At 37.9% G+C, this 26,380-nt stretch overlaps 1 long non-coding RNA gene across 4 annotated transcripts in view; it reads right to left on the bottom strand.

The window, feature by feature from the left end:
• The window catches only part of LOC149916276 (uncharacterized), a 189,752-nt gene that overhangs the window by 5,756 nt on the left and 157,616 nt on the right, over window positions 1-26,380 (bottom strand). For all 4 annotated transcript variants that reach the window (XR_016470400.1, XR_016470398.1, XR_016470401.1 and 1 more), the window contains exons 2-6: window positions 17,263-17,393; window positions 16,641-16,709; window positions 7,064-7,197; window positions 5,649-5,697; window positions 4,012-4,158 (exon numbers count right to left, since the gene is read on the bottom strand). This is a non-coding gene — a long non-coding RNA (uncharacterized LOC149916276). The remainder of the gene's footprint in view (window positions 1-4,011; window positions 4,159-5,648; window positions 5,698-7,063; window positions 7,198-16,640; window positions 16,710-17,262; window positions 17,394-26,380) is intronic.

Raw genomic sequence — 26,380 nt, 5'->3', positions numbered from 1 at the left:
ACTGTAAGAACAGAAAGTATTACATCTTATAACATTATTTAAAAATTTAAGACACACAGTTTCTCTTTGAGGGAAGGCAATAAAAGAATACATCATTAGAAGTCATTCCAATTGCTCTAAATTTAGCTCTCTCTGTGCAAAAGCTGTGGTTTTGCAATTACATCTCTCCATGTGTTTTTTAAACACAGAAGTAAACAGTCATGAAGAATAAATAATGAACATGTCCCACCTTATTTATTCCTTGAGTTAAGAATAAAGAAACCATTATGATCTGAATCCATCTGATCAGAATTAAATCAGAAACAGCTAATAAGGATTTTATTTTTTTAATTAAATAATGAAAACAAACATTAAAGTGGGTAAAATCGTAAACCGTAGCCAAATAAGACTCAGAGACCAACCATGTCTTCTGTGAATGCTCAGTTCCACAGCATACCTTTTCCTGCAACAACCATAATAATGGTTTAACTATGAATCTGCTTATAAGTCTGCAAAAAAATTCAAGCCCTGGGATCCACATTAGTTCTTGAATGTAGCAATCATTATTTTGACTGCAATATAGCTCAGAAACGCAGCCACACAAAGATTTTTTATTTTTAAACACTTTGAAGAAACAATATTCAGAAAGCCTTTGTATGTTCCTTAGTAGAGCTGCAGCTGTGCTGTATTTCCCAAAGCCAATCAGCCTCATGAGTCTAATGACATGCTGTGCATGACCTGATGCGCTGTTTCACGTACACCAAGAAGCACGACTGGGAGTTCTTCTACTTGAAGGTTTAGATTGTAAAATAAGGAATATTTTCACACAGGAAACACCACTTGTTTTCACCTTCTTACTCAGTACAGCATCAGAAAATTGTGTTTTGTTTTCATGTTTTTTTTTCCCCTCCAGACTTCAGTAACATAATATTGGTAAAACTGTCTAATAACATAGGGAGAATTTAGCTAAGAGCAAAAGCCATCTTGAAGTGGATTCAATCCTTTCATTGAACCTCCAGTAAAAATAACTTAACTGGGGTAAAACTTCACGTTTTACCTCAAGCCTTCATTTAAACACTATTTATCCACAAGTGCAGATCTGAACCTCCTTGTAGTATATATTGAAGAATCCAAAAATCAAATAAATATTTTTTTTTAAAAAAGAAACAGATTATGTATGAGCTGCAAAGTAGAAATATTCTAGGAATATTTATTGTAATTATCAGCCAATTTTATATTTCAATGATCTAGCTTTAAATTAGGGAGACGTGTAAAACATGCTATAAAAAAGCAATTCCATTTATTCCACTAATAAGTTGCAACCTGTTTCTGTTTTACAAGAGTGCACATAAATGGATTCAGTTAGCATAAATTATGTATGCATGCCTGAATGTTCATGAACCATTTCTAATGGCTTTAGGTTATTGAAAATCTGATACTCCAAAAGTTATCCATAAGTATACATGTATGGAAGCAGAACATTCAGCCCTGTGCCTTGTCTGTTTCTGCTTAGGAGTCTCTAGGAAAAAAACAAAACAAAACACAACAATTTAAAACTTCAGTTCTGGCTCTGCAAATGGGTGGTCTTTTAGTTTGCCCAAGGGCTGCTTTGAGCAAGATGGGATCCTCCTTCAGAGCCATGAGCACCACTGAGAGTCGTCCTGCCTGCTGGATTTCCATAACCATCTGACAGCTTCCCAGGGAGATGAAAGGCTTTGAGGACATTTAGATAAGGAGGAAAGATGGTCTGGGGAAGGAACATGATAAAAGAGCACTGCTTGGACGAATTATATTAAAATACACTTGAGAGTTGTAAATAATGAAAGCACAACCTGAACTATTTGGTTTCTAGACACAATATATTAGTATTATCAGCTCCCTTTTAAAAGTTTTGGGTCATTTATTTGGTAGCCTGAGTGCTGAAAAGAAATAGTTTAAAAATTCACCTCTGCAGTGAACGCTTAAGAAAAAATACACCTATTCCTGGTGCTCTCCAGTGCATTGGCAGGTAGCTGCAGCTTTATGCTTTTACTCTGTGCTGCATGCACCTTTCTCACAGCTTGGCCATGGGGAAAATCAACAGAGCTGCTCTGCTCTCCATGGAGCAGATTGACAAATTCTTCACAAGTAGCCTGAACCTGAGGAATACTCAACTTAGAGTCATAGCCTCCTCCTTTCTTTTTGACAGACACTGGGATGAACAGCAGTGTTTTTTCTAAGTTCAAAATCACCCACACAATCTCAAACGACGACGAATACAGACGGACTCAACAACTGCCAAACAAGCAATTCCCATTACAGTCTCCCTGTACTGTCAAAGAACTCAGCCATGGGCAGCGTCCCACTTCTAGAACACTTCCTGTGCAGGAGATGTTTTCTTAGTGTTTGTCCACATACTAGCAAACAATAATCACTGTTTGAGAAAAGGAATTCCAATGCAGAACAGACTACTGTAAGTAACACACTTCCTTTAAAACACAATAGTTACATTCTTTATTTAAAACAAAACCAAACAACCAACCAAAAACAACAAACAAACAAACAAAAAAACCCCAACCCTTGATTCTAACACACATCTTGTCACAGGCCAAAGCAGAAATATGAAAGACCAGTGAGGAATTTGAATTATGCAAAAGAAGATTTGTTTGACTGGTGTGTGGGTGTGACAAAGAGGACAGCAGAAACACCACAGACGAGCAGATTTTTAGAAAGAAAATCCAGATGCACACTGGGCAAATGTGGGATGCGGCACTGAGAGAAGCCCAGACAGTGCTGTCGGGTCTGAGTACCAGCTGAAAACAATCTCCTGTCATTTGATCCTCCTATGCTCAAAGGGAAGGTGCTTGGCACATCTCTATAAGTAAACAGGATTAGATGAAAGACATTTGTCTCCACCATTGGATTCTCCTAACTGGAATGAACTGGTCAGACTAACTCCTGAATACTAAAAAACCAGTTGCAATAGTTTTTGATGAAGTCCTAGAGAATTCTCATTAACAACATATGTGTCCAGGCAATTCGATGGTCACTGTGTTTTAGTAGATCAAAAATAAAGTTTCAAATTACACTTTTTACCAGGAAGCATTAAAAACACACGTTCCAAAAGTAACCATCAAGTTTGATAACCCATTATCTAAATAATATGTCTGGGGTCTAACCCATGCTGATGACTCAGGACATACAATCACTTACCCAAAAACCTGCACTGCAAATAACTGCACAGCTGTGGGCTATGTTGACTCCAGTATTAAATACCAAGAACTTTTAACACAGGATCACAATCCTAATCAAGAAGCTTTGTATGTTTAATGTAATTCTACCAGTCTAAAGCAAGGGGTTGGAACCTGATGATCCTTGGGATCCCTCTCAATCCAAGCCATTTTATGATCTCATTTATTTGAGGAACTTGGATGAAGGACAGATCCAGAGCTATACTCTAAGACACAACCTGTGATGCCTTGATGAATTATACAGCAGAATTCGGAATTCATTGATCATTTTACATGAAAAAAGCAAGATTATTTAAGGCCGTGGACTTTAATTGATAGGTCAACTAACTAGCAAAATATGCTGGCAGGGGTGTTTTGTTGCAGGAAGAACAAATAATTGTATTGCAACATTTTAATGAATGAAGATAAGCGAGAGGACTGATATCAACAATGCTTACTCCTGGGAGAAGATGAAGCTCTCCATGTTTTCAGACACAAAATATGTGACCTGCTCCAGCAGGAGAACTGGACTAGCTGGTCTTTTGAGGTCCCTTCCAATCCCTGGCTTTCTGTGATTCTGTGACCCAGTCCCCAGCCACTGCAATGCCAATTTCATCAGGTTATGAGAGCAGGACAGACAGGCAATGCCTGGCAGTATGATGCCTAAGGTGCACCTAATTCATTTCCAGTCTCCAACTGGACTCATGCTCAGGTGCTCTAATGGAAAGATAAGTAGCCTGGCTAATTTGCTTTCATGTTAAATATCATGTGTGTGTTGAGCAATGGCAAGAGGAGCAGCAGTGCCACGCTGTGTCTACGTTACCTGATGGGCAGGCAGGTTCTGAGTTGGACTCAATGCCATGCAGCTGCACACATTCTCTCCTTTTTTCTCTGCTTCATATTTCTGCTTGGCTTTGTTGATTCTGTGGATATGGAGCCAGCTCTTCTGCCAGTTTTAATGGATTTCACCCTGAAATCAATAGAAAAATGCCCATCTATAATAGCTACTAATTTAGTTCCTAATCTGTATTATGCCAGACGGGAAGTTTCCTTGGCTCTCTTACTTTGAGGGAAACTGTAAGAAACGCAGAAATGAAAAAGGGCAAGATTTATCTAGGAGGTGGCAGCAGCTAAACTGCTTCGGCTAATGCAGCTGCTGACATTTCCAGCCATTTGGTGCATTCCTCCCTAGGGAGAATAAAGCTGAAAGAAACTACTTAATATGAAACTACTGGATGTCCATTAAAAATCATTCTAGTGGTAAAGATGAAGAGGCTCATTGGCAAAATACCCCATGTATAAATCTAAAAACAACATTAAAAGCCATCCAAAAAAACCAGCAGTTAAATAGATTCTTTCATACTGAGAACCAGCAGTACAGGAGACTAAAATGGATTCTGTAGGAAAAAAATTGCTTCTGATTTAAACCACTGATAAAGAGATTTCCCAGTCAATGTCTGTGTAATGCTAAAGAGAATGGTTTTTTTTTTTTCTTTTTTTTTTTTTGCACAAAACCCCAAGAGGTGTTGGAAATACAATTCAAAGAATGGCTTTAGAAGCAGAATTCAAAGAATCTGGGGGGATGGTAGATCACTTTCTTATATTACCACCTGTTATGAAGGATAACAAAGAAAAAAGAGCTTTACTCTAATGACAGATGGGATTTAAATGTTCTCTCTACTCAAGCAATGTTGAAATTACGGGGGGTAACAATACCTGATGCAAAGGAACCTTATTAAGGAATTAATGGAGCCATGGTGATTTATATAGAGAAAAAAGTTTCCTTTAACTAAACTATGAAAGATGATAGGTAGTCTTAAGAAAGGAAGCTTTGTGAGGTAGAAGCCAGTGGTTCTGTCTTATTCTAAGGAATGGGAACACAGCAGATGTCTCCCTAGATATGATACTGTACAGTGATTTTGGCTGGGATGGAGTTAATTTTCTTCATAGTCACTCGTATGGTGCAATGAATGGGAATTAGTAGAAATTCTGTAATCCTGCACCTTAATGAATTTAATGCACTTCAGTATAGTAACTTCTCGGGAACCAAATCAAGGCCAGTGCTTCAGAGCTCCGGGCTGTGCACAGAACTCTAGCAAACCCCATCCCCCAGAGCTCCAGCTCTGCAAGCATACCTACGATACAGTCTTTCCTGTAGCTTAGCACTGGGACTGGAGAAACACTTCATGGAAAATGAATGGGAAAGCGCTCCTCAGAAGTCATATTTTGCCTTCAAAGCAGATTCATCAAAGTCCTAATTAATGTATTATCTCCCATCTAGACAATATAAACTCAAGCAAAGTTCCCAATTTAAACAAATTTTTCAAGTGTATGTTGCCTGCTGACCTCCATTTAAGTCTTCTGCATATATAGTCAGGTTATTAGATCTAACACTTCTATTTCATATTCATTTCTTCTGTTCATCACCTCTGTAACTGGATAGAAAATCAAATCATTTACCTCATTTTAAAAACTGGAAAGGTAAGTCTCTTCCCTTGTCACATAGGCCCTAAAATGAAAAGGTGAAAGACAAAAAAAAATTAAGTGAGGATCTCTGTCAACTTCTGTGAATGCCATTTAAGAAACCTGAACAGAAAATAGATATACATGGAGAAGAGGGTAAGGAAAACATTTCAATTCATTTTCAGCAAATCTGGTTTTCAACTTTTCTGTTGAAATGAAAGCACAAGTGGCAACAACTCCATGCCTATGCTTGTTATTGCCTACTCAGAAATCAAGTGCTCTTTCAGTCAAGACTTGATTGTTGGAAAGAAAATAAACTGTCAACTGGTGAGGCTTATTATCAAGCTGGAAAGTGAGAAAGATTTGCTTGCTGCTGCTGCGAGTTTGCGGATTTCAAAATGGCATTTAAAAGCACTTTTTTTTTTTGCTGTAAAGCTTGAAGTAGTTCTCTTAGAGGAATAGCATGTAACCAATGCAACCAGGTCAGAGTTGAAGAGCACCCTAAGTTGGTTTTTTTTTTTGTTGTTGTTGGTGGTTTTTTTTCTTCTTTTTTAAGAGTTCTCACCTCTGTAACTGAGCCAGCACAGTCCAACAGGAAAAAAAAAAAAGATTCAAGAAACTTCAGTTCTCCTGTCAGCTCTGTCAGTGACCTGTTTTTACATCATAGGAAATTTGCTTGAGTTTTCCATTCTTCAGCTTTCCCATCTGTAAGAAATGGCTGATATTCCCTTCTAATGACACACCACGAGGTCTTAGATGCTGTCTATTTACATAAGCCAACTTGCTAAAAATCAATTTGGCATTTGATCAAACCTCAAGTTCTCTACCCCCTGCAAACTGCCTCTGAGCTGTAGCCCTTTTCCATCCTCTGGGCAGCAGTTGCTCTTTTCTTATTTTTCACAGCACCTAGAATGGGACAAATGAAGATTTTTTTCCCCCTTCACAGCTTTTCACGTATCACCGTATTTGCAGCACTAGAAAAACACTACGTGAGTCCCTGATTTTTCTGACATTTTGCAGCTTTAAAGAGTCTGCAAGGTTTCCTTACACATTCAGAAAAGACTGTACAAGAAGTGCTTACTTAGTTTGGGCAGCTTTTCAAGATTTTCCAAAGTGAATGCTAAATGTGAGTGTTAAATAATCTCTAGGTGTGACCCTTCCAGAGGCAGCAGAAGTTGGGAAGTGAACACACACCCAAAACCAAAATGAATAAAATAGTTACAGTTTAAATAAAGAATTAAAAATAATAATAATAAAACAGTTTTCATAGAAAACAAAATCCTGTTCCTGCATAGCAAGCCTGTACAAGTGCTTTTGTCCATGTTAACAAAATGAAAGAAATGAGAGAAAAAAAGTACAGGTGGTGCCTGTAGTCATTTGCGAAATGACTAGTTAGTAATCACCTTTGTTACCTTTTAAAAATAAAAGCCTCCAATCACTGATATTTATCCTGCATCAACAGAGATCAAAGAGGTATGCAGAAGATTTTAGAACCAGCATCTTCTTGCAGTGTCAAGTCACAGCATCTAGTTTCAGAGGAATTAGGCTGAAAAGAGAATAAAAAGGAGAATGTGTATAATCCCAGAATAAGGAAATGTATTCACTTGATGCCCGAATAAGAGCTGGTCAGGGAATCCCAACAGGGCATGTTTTTTGGGGGGGAAGTGCCAATTCATTGAAGTAAGAGCAAATCATAGCAATGTACCTACTTCAAGGAACCTCTACTTAGCAAAAAAAAAAAAAAAAACCAAACCAAAACAAAAAACAAAAAACCAGACACAGATAGAAAAGTGCCTGATTTCCAACCAGGATACCTCATGGACTTCCATGGCCCCAAACTCTAGGATTGCTCTATTCTGCAAATAGCACTTCCCTTTTAGATCCTTACAGGTCTCAGGTCAAACACCAGGAGGCTGGGTGCTCAGAGCTTCCTGTTGATACAAGATTCACTCATGCCAAGTAACAATAGACTATTACATTGATTCCTCAAGGATTCTCATGTTTTCCAGAACCCAGGGATACGTAGCTGGTATCAATAGGAAGTCTGACAGAGTCAGAAGAACTAATTGTTACTTTGAAAAAAAGTAAAATATTTTGACTTTTATTACTTATGTTTTTAAGACATTGAAATCCCCTTCCACCTCAACAGGAATGTCAAATTTTGCATATTTTTCTAGGTTTCTTGTAAACAACCCATTAAATACACCAGTAAATAAATCTATGAGTCCAGGTTTGTATGAGCAATTCTCCAGAAAGATTCACAAGGTCTGCTAGAAATAAAATTTTGTTGACACAACTCTTAATTTGCACCAGTAGGATTACCAAGCCGTACGTATTAAACACACATAAGGAAGGGCAGATATTCCCCAACAAATTACATTCAGGGTAAATACCATCCAAACTTTAAGTTAAAGATCAGTTTGAATGCTGAAGGTTAAACAAAAGCTTCTTGGCCTGCTAGCAACTGTCACACAAATATGAAATTCTTTGTAGGGTAAGCCCTAGAGAAACTACAGAATGCTTACAGCATCCCACTGTGTTTACTGCTTGGTTCTGGCTCTCTCAGCACTACTTCAGCAGGAGACTACAAATATTGCTATTCTAAAGAAGTCAGAGCAATGGGGGCTGAAGCAAAAACTATTTTGAATGATGTGACTAATAACTCCAAAAAGATAGTGGCAATTCCATTACATTAATTGCTAGCAGAACAGCTTTCAATGAGAACTATACACAAGGGTCTACATATTAGTTAATAATTTTCCAAGGTTATACTAACACTTAAAAGAAACCTTCTAGATAATTAAAGGTAATTGACCTAGGGTCAGTATTCTTATTAAACAGCTACAGAAAAAGAAATGCAGAAAAACTATTTGCATAGACCAGATTAATATACATATGAGTAGCAACATAAGATGATATGTAGAACGCTATTCAGGAGAACGCGCTGGGAAATAAGACACAAAGTTGTACCACCAGATTCAGTCCAGTGGATTGTTTTTTTATACAAGAGATTAAATAACATAAGTGAAAGAATAATATCAAATGCAGAAATTAGAATTCTTAGAGCTAAATTGCATCTAGTCAGCTGTGCAGATACTTAATGCAGACCTTCTCTGGGTGATTCAGCAAGAAGCAAACCATACAGTGGGTTGCACCAAAGATACATTTATCCTGCTAACTTGTCTCTGATAACAGCCAGAATGGATACGTAAGGGAAGGGCACGAACAGAAGCAAGCATATGGTATGCCCTGCAAACTCTAAGCAGACCTGCAGTTTAGATACTTCCTCTGAACTGCAGGCTGGCCCCACATCAGTGTCTTTAATGGGTCTTTATGAACTATGATTCTCTGAATTTATCTCATCACTTTAAAAAACCATTTATATTTTGGCATCTGCAACATCCTGTAGCAATGGCTTCCATAATTTAATTAAGTGCTGCCTGGTCACTTCACTTGTTTTTTTTTTTTTTTTGTCTGGTGAGAAATAATAAATAATCACTATATTTTCACTTTTTACACGTCACAAAGCTGGAAAGACCTGACTTACTGAACCTCTCACACTGAAGCCATCCTAACCCTCTGCCCGTCACCTTTTGCACCTCAACAGCTTCCATCCCATCGTTCTTGAGATGGGACTGCTGGAATTGCACAAAGTATTCAAAATGGGGCTGCACCATTTATTTTATTCCGAAGAGAACACCAAGAACATCATGCATAATCTAATGTATAATCTAATGTATTTTACAGTGTGCCCCTATTCAGCTGGCACAGTGTCTCTCTGATCGTCACACATTCTGCCCTCAGGACAGCTCTGTGCTTTCCATCATCCCTTCATTCGATGGCAGCACATCTTTCTCTGTCTCCCCAATTTCTTTTGGCTTCTGATACCAGCCAGAAAGTGTCTTGCTCCATCTCCCTACAGAATTGGAGGACTTCATGGTACATTTCCCTATATCCAATATTTCATTTATTTCCCACCTGTATCCACTGCATCACATTTGCTGTTGCTTTCCTTCACCCTCTCTCTCTCTCCTTATTTAGCAGCTAAAGCCAGAGTTTCAGCTTCATAAACAGTAAATGCACACTTTTCAGGCCTTTTAAGTCAAGTTTTTGTACATCTGATACCACAAGGCATTTTACCTAAAGAAGAAAAGCTGGGTAAGACTTGTTTGGGTACAATTCTCACACATACAGCTGTGAAAGTTAGACACCAAATTGTGAGTTTAGCCATCAATACTTCTCACAACCAAACGAGCAAAGCAAAGTCACCCTCAGAAGCAGATCCATCTATTGCAAGGGTCAAATTACCTTTGCAGATACTCGTATCTCATCGACTATATTGAGAATCCAGGACACTTAACGTTCCTAAATTTAACAACTCAGTTAAGCGAGATGATGCTGGGAATTTGCATTTCTAGGACAAAACAGTCTGGGACTAAATGAAAACAGAACAGCAGCTAAATATCCGAGCCTGACTGCCTCCATCCCAATACCCTTGGCTCTATAAAGCCAATAACTGAAGTTTTTAAACCACCTTTTCCTAAGTAGATTTTACATAGCTGAAGTCAAGCCATGGAAAAAGTGCAGTACACTGTGCCACACAAAATTCCCAGGGTGTTGTTTTCTGCTGGGAATGATTGCCAAATGGGACAATTCATTGAAACTTCAGCTATCATGTTTCCCTGTTATTCCTATAAACTTTAGCAAGATAAGCATTTCAAAACAGCCTAGTTCATACCCAAAACGCTTCCTCATGACATGCATTTTCAATAGCACATATTTGGAGCTCCAAGAATAAGCAGGAAGCTCTCCTCTTCCCGCCCCCCCCCACCCCAAAATGTTGCACAGTTCTTACATTTGAATTTCATTTCTTTTCTTGGTTTCTCAGTCTTCCAGTGTTACTTTAATGCAATTGCCTAGCTGTTAGCAGAATGCTTATTGCCAACTGTTTCCTTGAACCAGCCTCATGCTTCAGATCGACACAATAAAACCAAACCTCAATGCTGTCTCTCAGAAAAAGATGCGGAAACCAATTGGCTGCAATTAGCATTTGTTTCATTTTTATTTTTATTTCTTTTTTTTTTTTTTCCATCGTGACTGTAAACCAAAATAAACCAAGCAAAAGGAGTGAAACCACAAACAGCTATGTTCATGGATGCTTCCTCTGAAGCCTTACAAGATGCAGAATTCAGTTTCTAAGCAAAGGAGCCTAGTCTTTCAACCATGTTGTGATACCTGAGAATGTATTTGATTGCAAAGTTTAACCCGTGGATCTAGAGTATCAGTTCTTACAGATAACGGGGCTCTGTAGAAAAACACAAACAGGGAAGCAGAGAAAGGATGAAAAGAAGCCCATGCTAGTCAGAGCAGGAGTTGAGGGGCTCAACAATGAAGTACAACAATACTCAGCAAAACTTAAAATCATTCAAACTAGATTGATCATCCAAAAGACTTCCAGGCCAACACTCTATGAAAATGCTTACTTTTTTTTGTATTTTGGATACGAGGGTGAACAATCATTTTGCCTAGCTATTCTAGGACTACCCTTATCCATCTGGTAGCTGTTTATGTTGCAGATCTTGCCATTATTGTGAGTTACACTGGATTCACTCAAAGATAATTATCATACATCCCAAACCATAATTAAAAAAAAAACAAACAAAAACCTCTTAATGTTTACCCATGTTCCTTTCCCAAATTGATCTAGTTAATTTTTTATTCTACTATTGCCTTTTGCCAAAGGGAATTTGTACTAGAAACGTGCTAGAAACAGGGCTGAATAATTCAGTTTATTCACAGAGAAGCAATTGCAGCATGAGCTTCCCCAGTACACTGATCCCATGAAGGCCCCTCTTGGTGCACCTTTAGCTGCCTTGTTTGCAGTAACAACAAATGGCAGTTCTCGTGAGAAGTGCAAATATTTACTAGAATTTATTTCAGACAGATCACATCATGCTGTGCATTGAAAGAAAAGCAACATTGCTGGAAAGCTCTATTATGCAGGCACCACCAAACCAGTTATATATTTATTAATGTTGGTGTGTCATCAGGCATAAAGGAAGAAAAGTTTTTCGCTCACTTGCAAAGACATTATTTGCTTTGCTAACTACACCACTACTGCACTGACATTTATTTGAGAATAACAAGAATGGTTAGAAGAGAAACGTGGAAGAGTTTCCCTGTTAGGATGCTGAACACTGAAGCTAAATTTCGGAGGATTAAGACAGTGCAGGCTCACAGTACAGGCCACTGCTAGGACACCTCTGAACAGCGGTCAGTGCTTTGTTATAGAGCTTGTAATCAAGGTAATAAAATCTGTGGCTGTTTTTTTGTTTCTTTTTTGAGGTGGTTTTATTAACTGTAGAAAAATGATCTTTTCACGCATCAATTCTCAGTGCATATTTTTCCCTGGTGCCTATATATGACCTGTACACAATCTCTGGATTCATACCATCATGCTGACCAAGAGACACTACACAGAGCAAAGGAGCGGTTCACCCTTTGTGAGTTTTTGTTTTCCCTCTCAATAAGTACATTATTAATATCAGTAATGAGACAAGAACAACATCACCCTTTCATTCCAGTTTGGAGTATTCAACGACTCGCCACGTAGCAAAGTATGACATTCCATTGGTCTTTCTGCCCATCACCAGTAGCCTCTCATATTGAGGCATTTGTTTTGTAACAGCCTTTAAAAGGATTCAAAAGAACTCTCCTCCTTACTACTCCCTCTGTCCCCAGGTCCCACTGTACCCAAATCTCATGAAGTCATGTTCTTTCCCCTCAACTTTTCTTTACAGGCTGGCAACACTTTAACCTGCTTACTTATCAGAAAATAAAACGTATTCTTCCTGCTTGCACTTTGGAAAGGGGTATTTGTGTGAAGGAACAGAGTCAAAGATGGCATTTTCTTTTTCTTTCTTTCTTTTTTTTTTTTTTCACGTGGCCATGTGTATAAGAGGTTCCTTTCTTTATTTCTGGATTTCCCCAGATCATAACATATCTGGCTATATTTGAGCATGGCTTGACAGGTCTCCAAATCAGCTCTGTTCAATGTCACTTCCCTCCCAGAACCAGCCCAGCTCATTTCTCAGTACTTTGAGCCCTTCTGGGAGATGCCTGGAGGTCTAACCATGATGTGCTGCCCTCCCCAAGTCAGTCCTCTCCCAGCAGCACACATCACTAGACAAAAGCTGAACTCTTGGCTGAAAACAGAAATCTGTTTTCAACTCCCTTCCCATATCTACCCCATCAAGATACTGACTCAAGTATATTTGGACTAAACATACATTTCAAAAAGCAGCTCAAAAAGATCTAATGAAAAATGTGACTTTTTACACAACCTGTTAATTTTTGCTGTCTTTATGTTAAAAGACTTTTCACAATTGGCTGAACTCCAAGAAGTACAAAAATCCAACACTAGAAGGTATGTAGGGAGAGCACAAGAGATTATAAAAAGATTTATAATTGAGAAGGTAAATGTGTCCATTCACCAGACAGACTAGGCTTGCAGATGAAAGAGCCTTACTAAAATAATTGAAAAAATGTAAGCAGCACGATCGAGTTTGGAGCAGATCTTTGGACACACTCTGCAATGATTACAGCCATGGAAATGTGCCAGCCATAACAATAACTGAAGTCAGATGAGGGATGCATGCAGACAGCCCTGCTCGTACAGTCTGGCTCTTGCACACTGCACTGATATTCGTTCTGATCTCAGCGGGAAAGCATGTGTTTGCAGAGCTGGCTTGGGCTGCTCTAAGTTAAACTCTTTATTAAATCTTCTAGTTGGCAGTAGTCAGCAACAACTTTCAAGCATGCTAAAAAAGTTTATTTTTGAAATCCAGATTTATACAGTGGAGCGCAGCACATGTTTTCTGAATCAACGTTTTCCCCTCCTCCTTCCCTGTGGAGAACAGAGCTGCAATTTTTCCAGAGCTGGTTGAGATTAAGACTCCAGTCCCCCTTTCAAAAATTCTAATTTTCAGCTGGCTCTGATTCCTGCAGCGTAACCATTTACTACTACTGGCACTGCTCTTAATCTAAGTTTTCATTTTAGATCAGCCCATGGTCAAATGATACATCTCATTCTGGATAAAGAAAGAGAAAAGGTGTACCCAAAGAGCTGAGGCTAAAGCTACCCAAGTGCAGACTGCCGTGGATGATTACAACTACAGAAGTGCTAATTGCTTCACATCCTGAGTTGGCTTACATTAGACAGAAATATCCAAATGAATTTCATGATTTTTTTTTTTTTTAGAGTTGCAATGCTTGGCCCAAAATCTTTTGAAACTGCCATACTAAGGATGAAAGTGCCTCTGCGAGAGCAGGAAGGATGCTCTCTGCAGCACTTGGCTCTCAATCCGACAATGATTTTGTATCATTTTGCTATCAATGCAATACAGCTGAGAGAAGATCTGGCTGATCACAGCACTGCAGCAATTCCCTTTACCAACATAATGCTTGAAAATAGTTCTCTCTCTGTGCAGCAGAAGGCAGTGGTACCCTGCAAGGTACCCTGCAAGGGCTGGGGCCAGGAGAGCTGCTCCTTTGCTCACTGTCCCTGAGCACCTGCATGGAAGGATCCCTTAAATGTCATCTAGTTCAACTCCCCTGTAGGGACAAAGCCATGCTGGCTGTGACCTAGTTGGACTGAAAGCACATCGGCTAATCACAGCACTTACAGGTTACCTCTCCCTCTCATTGCAACAAATTTCTTTTGTAAATTGCTTCAAACTACATAAATTTCATCTTCTTTAGAAATAACCAGAACTTTTACAATCATTTTGCCAACACTGAAGGAAGATCTCATTCAAATACCTGCAAAATGTATCTATTTATTCTCAGTGATTATAAAATTTCAATGGGAGTTCATTCACATCAGCAAAAAAAAAAATCTAAAAAAGTTACATTACTGACTGCATTAATTAGTAAAAGCATCAAGTAGTTCTTATGACATATCAAAACCACTGAATGCATAACTTTACAAAAAATGGAGGTGATGATTGAGCTTCTGGAAGCTCACATTTAACCAGCTATTGTCTAACTAATGCGCTATACATCAGTGAAGCCAATTTCTGTCATAAGAAGCAATGGGGCACACACACAAAGTTTAACATGAAAACTTTTGGCAATAGTGTATTTTAAAAAAAACATACTGCCATGCAGCCATGCAGTTTTTAAACAAGCTGAATTAAAAATAAATCTCAGACAACTTGTCAGCACCTATAAACATAGACAAACTGACCTCTCCTCCACCACCCACACACGTTCTTGCCAAAAGAAAATTACATACAAAAATGAAACAACTTTCAAACCTATCTGCCAAACCCACAAGGGGAATTCAGATCACTATTTCTATCTATAAATGTCAATAGGCAGGAGCTTAAAATATAGAACATTTAATGCTAGTGTCAACTGTTAAAATCAACTCCATAATTTCAAAACTCTCTCACTTCACTGCTCAATTATATATTGCAACCAAATTCATTCTGAGCTGAAACCTTGTGCATTGTTCTGACTTTTTTTTTTTTTTTTTTGTAGTTTTGGTTACTAAGACATTTCCACTAAAAATAAGGACTATGGCTAGAGTAGAACATGGCACTGAGGGACGTGGCTTAGATGGCATGGTGGGCATGGGTTGATGGCTGGACTTGAGGATCTTAGAGGTTTCTTCCAACCTTAATGATATGATTCTGCAGCAAGCAGTAGATTTTAGTTTCCATGCTGTTATTTTGTAAAAAAAGTATTGTCTTAAAATACACAGCTTATGCTTCCAGTTCAGTCAACCAAAGAATGACGAAATATATTGACAAGATTTTCAAGAAATCCTTTTCCATTGCTGTGCCCTACCGGGTTCCATAACACAGCAACACAGTGTGAAGAGCTGTAAACTTTACAGCCTTTTAGGCTGAGTGTTTTCTGCCAAGCACAACAGCAGTCACACCAATATATCAGAGAACAGAAAGAATTATCCCTGCTGCTTGTCCGGTGTCAGCGTCTCTCTCTGGGATAGTGAATTTCCTCCCTTTCTCCCATTTTTTTCCATCTCAAAGCTTGTGATTAGATTAGTATTATGTGCAATCATGTACCTGACAACGTAAAGTCTTGCATTCATTGTTCTCCTTGTCCCTTAGGGTGAATTTACAGCTAACCCAGCTAAGAAAATGCTCTTCTCTCATGTGAAAATTACTTTATGCAATACACAGACTTCAGTGATGCACTGAGAAACAACCTAAGAGTTAGTGACACCCCTGAGAGAGCAATTCATCGCTCTCCCAGACACCACAGAAAGAGCAATTTACTGGGTTCTTGGACAGTGCTGACACATTTCCTCCTTGGAATAAAACAAGCCAATGGCCCAGCCTCCAACTTGCAGTCAGGATGTCCTTTAGTTTGCATTAAGAAAATAAAAAGGTCAGGTATAAAGGATAAGTTCTATTAAATATGTTCATAGATGAAGTTTTCTTATAGTTACATAATAGGTGTGAATAGGGAAGACACTACCAAGCTGTAGAGAGAGCATTCAACGACCTTTGTTTGAAGGAAAAGTTGCCAACTTGGAAATCTTCCTACAATTATTTCAATTGCACACATTTTAACACTTTACTTGAGAAAAGATATCGGAAGAGATTCCAAAGGGATTCTTCTAAAAAGAGGAAAATAAGAAATAAAGTACAAGTAGGTCTCTGCTGAATCAACTATAACTGTAGCAATACATCATGAGAAAGAAGAGCAACAGGTTTTACACCACTAAATTTACTTGATTTAAAATAATGTAACACTCATGTAGCTATATTGGAATGCTACTCCCACTGGATTTACACTGCACTTCTGCAAACTCATTTGAGAAGATATACAAAATAGGAAATGTTCTTGGACAGAAAGTTTAGCTTTTCACTTAAAAAAAAACACACCCAAAAAACCACTGTGGTTTCCCATAAAAATCAAGATCTTTAACACAAAAAGGATTATACAGCATGAACTTACCATGCTCTGAGGACATCCATAAATTTCAATTTCACACAAAAAATGAAGAATCAAGTCATCTATGGGCAGCTGCATGAAAAGAGAAATATTTGTGCTATGTAGAGAAGCAAAATTCTGGCCTCTGGTAACCCTATTTGCCATTTAGAATTATCTCCGATTTGGCAAGACGTCAATCAAAATGCAATTGGTTTGACAAAATTTTCTTTTGCTTCTGAGGGTGTATAATGGGGCTCCATAGAATATTTCTAATATATCAGTGGTAAATAGAGGTGATTTGGGGGTACATCATTCTGTCAACTTAAGAAAAATAGTCCATGACAGGTCATACATTCAAACTTAGCCTGTTCCTTTTGTGCCGTGACAGCTTCCAGAAACTAAACAGAGAATGCATAAATTGTATTTGGAGAAGTTTGAAGAACATAATTTAACTGATGTATGGGATGGGATACCTACTATTCTAACAATGCTTGCAGTGTTGTGATGGATAAATTTCATCTATTTTAAGGACAATACATCCTTAAAATAGATGAAGGAGGACACAGGAATTTTATACATAGGTGTATTTTATACGCTTCGTGGCACAAAGGTACTTCACTGGAAAGATACTGGATTCACCACTAACCTCTGCATGGCTATAGGTATCTTGACATTCTTGGTGCCATCAGGTCCTTACTGGTCTTGGATAACAGCTACCACCTTGAACAAATTCAGATCCTCCTCCGTGTTCCTCTGCCCCTCAGGAGAAGGCTGAATCTGCAGACATCCAAATGTCAAGAAAGCCAAGAAGGGTTACCAAATGTTTAGTACACTTAGTGGTCATTGCCAGGTTTAGACTGTGTGATTGATGTTGAAAGAAAGATTCATGTCCTCAAAATGATCACCTTGAAACCAGCAGAGAGAATTATCTAGCAAATAACAGTGCACTGAAAGGACAAGAAGGAAAAGAGCAAAATAGAATAAGAAAAGTTTTCTAAGCTCTGCTTTCTTAAAAGCTTCCTTGCCATGTAGGTGATGACTATGGACTGAACCTTGAGAAACACCCTAGGATTCACAGCTCATTTGTGTTTTGTTCTACATCATACTAAAGAACCAGGAATACCATATTTACAATGTCTTCACTTGACATCTTCTGTCATCATGCACTCCTGAAGAACAGCCAGGAGCAGCCAGCATTGTCCAGAGCCAGCTCTTTTCAGACAATTTATATTTTTTTCCAAAAAAAAAAGAAAGAAAGAAAGCACACCACACCCTATGCAGACAGATGGCAATTGAGCCAGTGGGTGCAGATTGGGGCAGAAAGTAATTAATAGTAGAAAACATTCATGAACCAGGTTCAGTATTTTCCCTAAAAGGAGGAAGGGAAATATCGCAAAGAAAACACATATAATCCATTATTCAACTACAAATTATGTCTACCCAATTACCCAAATGCGAATAATTGTTCAAAGAGATACAAATACTGTAGAATTTAGGCACACCTTCTTCGGCACAGGTGGTTTCCAAAAATTAATCAAGTAATGAAATGTTCCAAGTTCTGCTGCCATTCTGATGGTTTCATTTTTTCATTTTGCCCTCCTCCTTAATATACGCTTCAAGAAACAGAACTAAAAAGCCCACCACCTTAATGCAGCAATTTTGTGCTAGCACAGATCTAAAAAACAAACTCACTGTCTCACAAGTAAACCATTTCATTATCGCTGTGAAATAAAATATTGAATTTCTCTTGTCATCGTTGGAAAATAACACAAGGACTGCTCCAACAGTACTTTTCTGTGAAAAAAAAAGTTTCCCCTACTTTCAAAAAACAGACGAAGGCATTTGGTGGAAACTGTTTTCTTGTTGGCTACACAAGAGCAGATCCAACAGAAGCCCAAGAGACTCTTAAGTATGGCAACCTACCATCTTCTTACAGAGCAACTTTTGGGATGAGGACAAACAGTTTGAAAGACAGATGGCAGTTTAGCAGCATCAGCAGAAATACAGCTAATCTGAAGCATATATCTTATCAGTGACATAAACTATCAGACTGTGAACCTTGTCACAAATAAATCAGTACAACCAAAACATTTCCAGAGCTGAGGTAGGATGAGGCTGTTCTAGAAGATCACCACCACTTCCAAGAAGGGAAACACAATCCAGGTTCAGGCGATTACTTGGAAAACAAGTTGTAGGCCTCATTAAACCATTCAAGTTTCTTTAGATTGCCAAATTCAACTTGAACTTTTACAAAAAAAGACTCTCCGATGCCCTTGCCATGAGGGATCATCTTTTCTTTAATGCTGAAATAGGATGGTGAAGAGTGGGCTAAAAAAGCTGAGACAGGGTTAGATAGGCCAGTCTGGCATGAAAAACTACAAGATTTCCATATTTTATATATATATATATATATATATATATATATATATAATAGAATCTGAGGACCATTACAATTACAAATATCACAAAAAACAGCATTTCCAGAAGGAAAATAGACCTACTTCTCATTAAAAACTAGCACGTACAAAGTAAGTATTGCAGTATTATCTCCTTTAACATCACCAAACACAACAGATCTCTGTTTGCTTTAAAATGGTGCTTTTAAGTTTTTTTTCCTTGGTCCTGCAGGACTTCCAGACATATTGATAAACGAAAGTGGACTGACTACTCTGGCACCTTGGCATGCAGTCATTTAATACAGAGACACTTCCTAACTTGTGCAAAATTGAAACATTTGTTTGAAAATAATTAGTGCCTTAGCCCAAAAATGTTTGGCAGACTTTTCTAATTAGTTGAGAAAAAATGATCGAGGCAGGCAGGCAAGTAAGCAGACTTTTTCAGGCATTCTGTGAAAATAATTTGGACCACACGCTTGGCTGCAGACCCAGATAACGTATGTCATTCTTTGCTATCTTAACAGGTAGGATAAAAGGAAAAACAACAACAAAAATAACAACAACAACAACAAAAAAAGCCCACCACCAAAACATAAGATCAAGAGCCAGCCATCTGGCATATAAAATCTGAATTGAAAGGACTTTTCACTTCTGCTAATGTAGCTCTTCTGTTCTCTGAAGCACAGTGATCAAGTCACACTGTGTTAGGCTCCAGCAAATTACTTATTTTCCTTTGTATTTCCTATTGTACTGTAAGAACCAGAGCTGAAAATATTCATTGTGAGTCACAGGCTGTGCGGGCCCCAGAACAATATTTGCAGAGTATTCATGCTGGGATAGCCAACTGTGTTTTCCTTCTCCAGGGATGTTTTAACGTGCAAAGCATGTTCGAGGCAAACTGGGATCAGGACAATATCAAATCACCACATGCTTTAGTAGGCTGTGCAGCTTCCAGACACGTTTCCTTTCTGAGATCTTTCCAGAAATTAGTCTGCTAGCAAATGAAAACTCAAGTTGCCATGTCATTTAACTATACCTAATCAAATCTCAAGGAATTAGTTCAATATACAGCAATGTAACTGCTACTTCAAGCACTTACTACTTCATATACTAAAGCAACTAACTCAGGCACGTGATATAGTTAAACTTTTTGACATCCAGGCATATCAGAACTTCTCCCCTCTGCATTTGACATTATTTCAGTTCAGGGAGTAATCAAGGGAAAGAAAGTTTCAGATTAAAAAAAAAAAAAAGATTCTAAATGAATCTATAAAGCGAATAAGCTGGTCAAACCATTAGATGTAAATGGATATATTGCGATTTAAATGCAGATTTATGAAATAATTACATTTGCCAGTAATATTTGCATATTTCCCATGTCTGCAGACTGAGTGGTAGCCATTTGGCTTATTACAGTTAGATAACCACCTGGAACTCCTTCCTGGGAAAGTTCCCAAGTCTAGACACTGGAAATCACATATGTATTCAATTATAAGAAACTATTACTGTATGGCCAACATAAATCTCCTACATCAACAATCAGTTGCCAATTATATCACATTCCACAATAAGCCTTCTATTAGAACTAATTTATGGAATGTTTGGCTTAGAAAAATCAATAAAATTAAGAGAAAGGGAAAAGTAAAAATATCAGGTCCTGACATTAGAGTGAACATTTGAACCCAAATATTAGTTTGGTAAGGGAAAAATATCTGCAATGACGATGAGCAGTACAAAAACTGTGCAAACTAAAACACTCCGTCCTGCAAACAAGGACAGTTGTGTTTACCTGCAGGATTCATCACATCTCCTGCACTGTGCTCACCACACTTTGTGAAAAAGTTTTAACAAAGATATCAGTGATTAGATTTTTCTTCTCTTGTTACACTACACATCTGCTATACAAGAGGCCAAAACTGCAGTTAGGCTTTTGGGGCGATGCAATAAAACCCAGAGGGATGTGTTTGAATTTTCATCAATAACTTGTAGTCATATGGCAGTAACATTTAGAACATCAACTACCTAAAAGTCAGCTGATTTTTTGGAAACTACAGAAAACAAAGATGATTCAAAATGAGATGACTAAGAAAAAAATATTCACAAAACAAATTTGCATAGAGGAAATAACAGACATTTTACACATAAAGAGAGGACACACAAAAGGGCAAGTGAACACACCTGAAATCACCCAAACCAAGAGAATATTTTCCCCTTTCATTTCCCACTGAGTGCATTGATTGTATTCATCTGCTTTCTGTAGCCAAGAAATATTAGCTTAGTTTTCTTGGATAGTGCCATTTTAATTTAAGCACAGGAGAGTTCTCTATGGCAACCCATTAAATGTTTAAGTAGAAATACTATAACTTGCAATTTTACTATAATTTGCAGTCTTAAATTTTGATTTAATTCTGAAAATGATCATTTCTCTCAATTTACAGATGGGAAGAAATGTCTAACAATATAAGGATTAAAATCTTTGGTTACAAAGCTAAGGTCTTCTGAACATTACAATCCCTTCCCAGGCAAATCACTCAATCTTTTTATTGGTTTTCAAACAGGATGTGATGCAGATATATCAGGAGCCATGAAATTGTTTTTGCTTGTGGTATATCTGAATGCATGACTGACAAAATAAGGCAAAGCAATAACCTGCACTACTATCTTGATCTGCTTTGTTCACAATATCTCATAAGAAGTATTAACTGCAAGCAATATACAACACTGCTTTTTTTCCCCTGCTTCTCAATCGATATTATGTTTTGACTAGTAAGTAAAGTTGATCAAGAATTTGTGTTGTTTATCAATTCTGAAAGGAAATTCTCAGATCCAGCCCAGACCTTCTCTAAGAAACAGTTCATTTCAGCAGAGATTATTTGGTCTCAATAGGAGCAAAAGGTTCAAGTTCCTCCTTTGGCAGATTCAGGCTCTTTTGGACGAGTCTGTTGCAACAATTTCTAACAGAAGGTCCTCCTTAGTGCATGGTCAAAGCTCAATATCCAGCAAGGGGAGAGAGCTCAGAGTCACACAGGAGCTCTGAACAGCAAGCCACTACCTAACCAAAAAGCATCCTTCCATTTTTCAAGCAAACCACATTTCTGAGACCTCATTCTACCCAAATTTGGAACAAATTCATTTCTAGTATTTAGAAACCCAGAACATACAGACAATTTGTCTGCAAGGGCTTTCCTTATTGCTAGAGCTGTATCTATTTTGGCACAGACTGAGCTCAGTCATTTGTAGGTTACCATACTGGTTTTCCATAAAGTTTAGTATTTTAGAATCACCTCCACAGTACAATTACAAAGGCACAGATGGCAGTATGGAGACTATATTTGAAGGAAAAGCATGACATTGGTTAAAGACATGAGCAGTCATTTGAAATCCAAATGAGACTATTCCTGTGTGTTCCTCTAGACTCATGCTGTTGGAGTACCTCAGCTGGAGTATCTCCACTGTTGTCAATCGTTATACAAAAATTTTGAGAATGAGGAAAAAAAAAATTAGTAAAGTTGTCTCCAGAAATAACCAGAAGAATACTCAATACATTATTTTAAGTTCAGCAAATTCCTTGCATTCCTATGACTGCATACCAGACTAGGAAAAATGAATGCTTGCTTAATTGCTTGAAGTAGTCTCTCCTAAATACCATGAACTGAAATTAAATTTAGTCAGAATTTTATTTCCAACAACATTTAAGAATCAAAGATGCTTCTGATTGGTGGAAAACATGGCATTATGAGTGAAGTTATTCACCCTCCCGTCCTCTAGAAGTTTGTTCCTTGAAAGAAAGGAGTTGACCATAATGGGTCATAGCTAGGATTTATCCAGCAAGAAATCAAGTCATAATATTCCTCCTGTTACTACCTTTCAAAGGATTTTCCAATAGTCAATACATGTAGCAAAGCACACTAGTGAAAGATAAAGGGAATTTTGGCACAGGACACTGAAAGTCAGTCTCTATTTCTCTATCACAAGGTCTTTAACCTTCAAAGCATGGACGTATCAGCACATACACTTAACTTGAAACATCCATCAGTAATAATAGAGAGATCCATTATCTCCTTCTGTAATGTAAAAGTGATCTATAATCCAAAGAATTATGAACAGCCCAAATGTTGCTAAAAATACAAAACAATGCAGTTAAATGCATTGTACAACTGTTAACTTTGGAACAGCCAGCGTTCAGCATAGTCCTCTGTTCTTCCTTTTACATAAATGACAGCAGGTCATTTAACATCTTCCATGTTAATGTATCTATTTGCATTAGTCAGTGGTTCATTCAAAGCTAAGCCAAAAAAACAAACCCAGAAATAAATCAACAACACCCTTAGAAAAGCATAGACACCAGTGAATCGTGTCAGACAAATTAGAGTTTTTCCCAAAACAAAGGCCATTTTAAAAAGCCACAACTTCTTAGTATTATTGTCAGATTAAACCAGGCATAATTGCAAACCAAGTAGTTATCAGAAAAATACCTTAATGGATAGCACATTAATTCATTGTTCTTGGCACTTCTTAATTAACCACCTTGTAGCACCAAGTTATGTCATTGTTTAGCTTTACCTTTAAGCAATTCCTGAAAATCACAGTGTGAAGCAGAGAGACTTTGAGGTGGTTTTAATGACATCTTCAAAGAGTAAAGACTTGGCTCGGGACTGAAAAATGAAAGAAACTCATGCTTAGCCTGAAAAAAAAAATAATACTTTTGGATTTAGATTAGTCATTCAAAAGCAAAGTGCACCTGTTTCTTCTCTTCTAAAGAACTTTATACGTCTGGTAATTTTGCACTCGCGTTTCACCTCTGTGAAGAACTTATAATTTATGTGCTTTGAGACGCTCCTATTACCTTTTTTCAGGTTCAGGTTCTGGAAGAAATCCCCTAAACTTCTAAACAAAATCCACATTTCTGACAAGTTGTGTAATACTACAGAGTGATTTTGGTATATCTATTGTGCTCAGTACTCTTAGGAAATCACCGAAGGCTAACTCCCACTAAAATACTCTGGACTGGTACTTTCAAAATTATAAAGATACGCAAAATGCAGAGCAGTGCTTGGCTGTTTTTTCCAGGAGTTCATAATGGGTTTTGATACCTTTCAAAAAATCCATGTAAATACATGTTTATGTAGATAGGAATTTTAATCCTGATGCTTCCTAATTGTCAAGTGACTTTAGAATCAGAGAACTGTAAAGACTGGAAAAGACCTCTAAGATGCATCTAGTTCAACAATTAATTCACCACCACAATGCCCACTAAACTTTACATGCAATAGACCTTTTGAGCACCTTCAGTCCTGAGCACTCGAATTTGTAAGGATCTCATACAGGACTCTACATGTATTGTACGACTGCTGTGTTATCTACATATGGTCTTTTATTTATTTTTTTAAAGTGTGTTTGAAGAATAAGGCCATGACATACAAATAAAGAACCTAAAGGAGTTAAATTTCAAAAGCTTTGTTGAATTCACAGAAATGTGAATGTAATCAGCCCAATAGTCCTTAAATTAAAATTCACAAATAGGCCATGACGTATGAAATGGTATCAATCAAGGCAATTCATTCAGTTGTGCCAAGTACTCCATGGCTTGAAGAACTCTAGAACACTGAACGTTAAAACAAAATGCAGAAATGCTGTGGAACAGCTATCACTGCAACATTTTCCTAACACATAAGGATGTCCAACTGGCCATGACTACAGAGCACTTTTCCTTCCCCTAGGATGTCAGAGACAGGTTTAATTATAAAGCTGCAGTGAAATCACTAAAAATGAAGATAAATAGAATACACCATCTAGAAATAATGTGGGCGTGCTAGCTAGGAACTGATGTCTGTGGTTTGTGCTGCAGTTAGTAATTTAATTAGGATCAGATTGTCTGATACAGTGCAGAATTACAAGCAACTCCATGATTTAGTCTTTGAGATGCTAGTGTGACAAAAACTTGTGTTGCAGCTCAGATACAGATCTCAAAATGAAGAGAGCTTTTGACCTGAGCATGTTACATCTATAACCATACCACAAGTTCTCATTTGCTGTTACAAGGTAGAAGAAAATCCAGGAGTAAAATTGTGGCAATCTGGTCACAACCTTTAATGTGTTACTGGGGGACAGTTTTTCCTGATTACATGGTAAAATTATGAAGAGAACATACTTGTTGTGAAATACTTATTATGGGATAATTTTTTTTTTGTTATTGTTGCACCTTATTACAGCTGTTACAAAACATTCTTATTACTTTCTTTGCTTTCATGAGTAAAGACAAGAGCCTTACTGGAGCATGAACACAACTGAAATAAAAAAATTAAAAATTGCAAAACAAGGAATGACAAATGTTTTACCTTTGTGGCCTTCAGAGCAGTAAGAAAAAACTGTGACCTCAGCAAACTGGCAAATGCATTTTGAACAAACATTGAAAGAACAGTGTTAAGTAACAGAGAGCAGCTAAGGCAGGGCATATAAATGCAGTGACACAGTAACATTCTCATACTCCCACTGTTTCACGGTCATTGAAATGGTACAGCACTGCCACAAAAAGCTTTTCCAGATGGCTTTGAATGACAACAATAATCCTTTATCCTCTGCTTCAGGTCAAAGCTGAGAAAATGGAGGAGGTACTTGAAACCTCTTCTTTCAAGCATCTAGGGGGATGGAGGGCCACATATACCTAAGCGATCGCACAGGAGTAGGATGCCTACCTGTGAGACTTACTGTAGGGTACCTCCTTTAGCAGAGAGGTTGGACTTGATGACTTCTTGAGGTCCCTCCTTCCAAGCCCTGTGATTCTGCAACTCTTTGGCTAGCTACTTCTTTTAAGCTTTTCATAAACATTCAGAATCTGCAAGCTGCTGGCAACCACCTCAGGTTTGGGATTATAGGACTACTCAAGCTATCCTATACTCTATCTTCTTAGTCTCCCCTACGTTATGTCATCTTTGGCCTTGAACTATCCCAAGGTTCCTAAGCTCTCTCCCCTGTACTCATACATCAGCAACTGTGATGATGCCAAAATAAAAGCATCTCTACCCCATGGGAATGCATAATAGGAAAAGCAGCATGGTTTTGTGCAGCTGGCCAGATGGGGAAGCAAATGCGGTAGGGAAAGGAGAAATACAGGGAAGGAAGCAGGAGATTAACAGCATTCATCTTTAAAAATCCCTTTCATTTAGGTGGTTATTTTGGTCATGACATCTCTAGAACTTAAGAACTTATACCTATAAAGCAAAGGAACAGGTGGAAAGGAAGTTGTGTGACTTCAGTAGACCATTCCTCCTTCCCTTTGCAGTCAATTCTCAGTTAATGGCAGCTCCAAACGAAGAGCTGAAAGCAAGTCCACATTAAATATTACTCTTAGGAATCAATTGTTATTCC

The sequence above is a fragment of the Phasianus colchicus genome, chromosome 12 (assembly GCF_987193195.1).
Source record: "Phasianus colchicus chromosome 12, bPhaCol1.hap1.1, whole genome shotgun sequence".
In the NCBI taxonomy this organism is placed as follows: Eukaryota; Metazoa; Chordata; class Aves; order Galliformes; family Phasianidae; genus Phasianus; species Phasianus colchicus.
The sequence above is the reverse complement of the archived record's forward strand: the minus strand, read 5'-3'. Positions and strand labels throughout refer to the sequence as shown.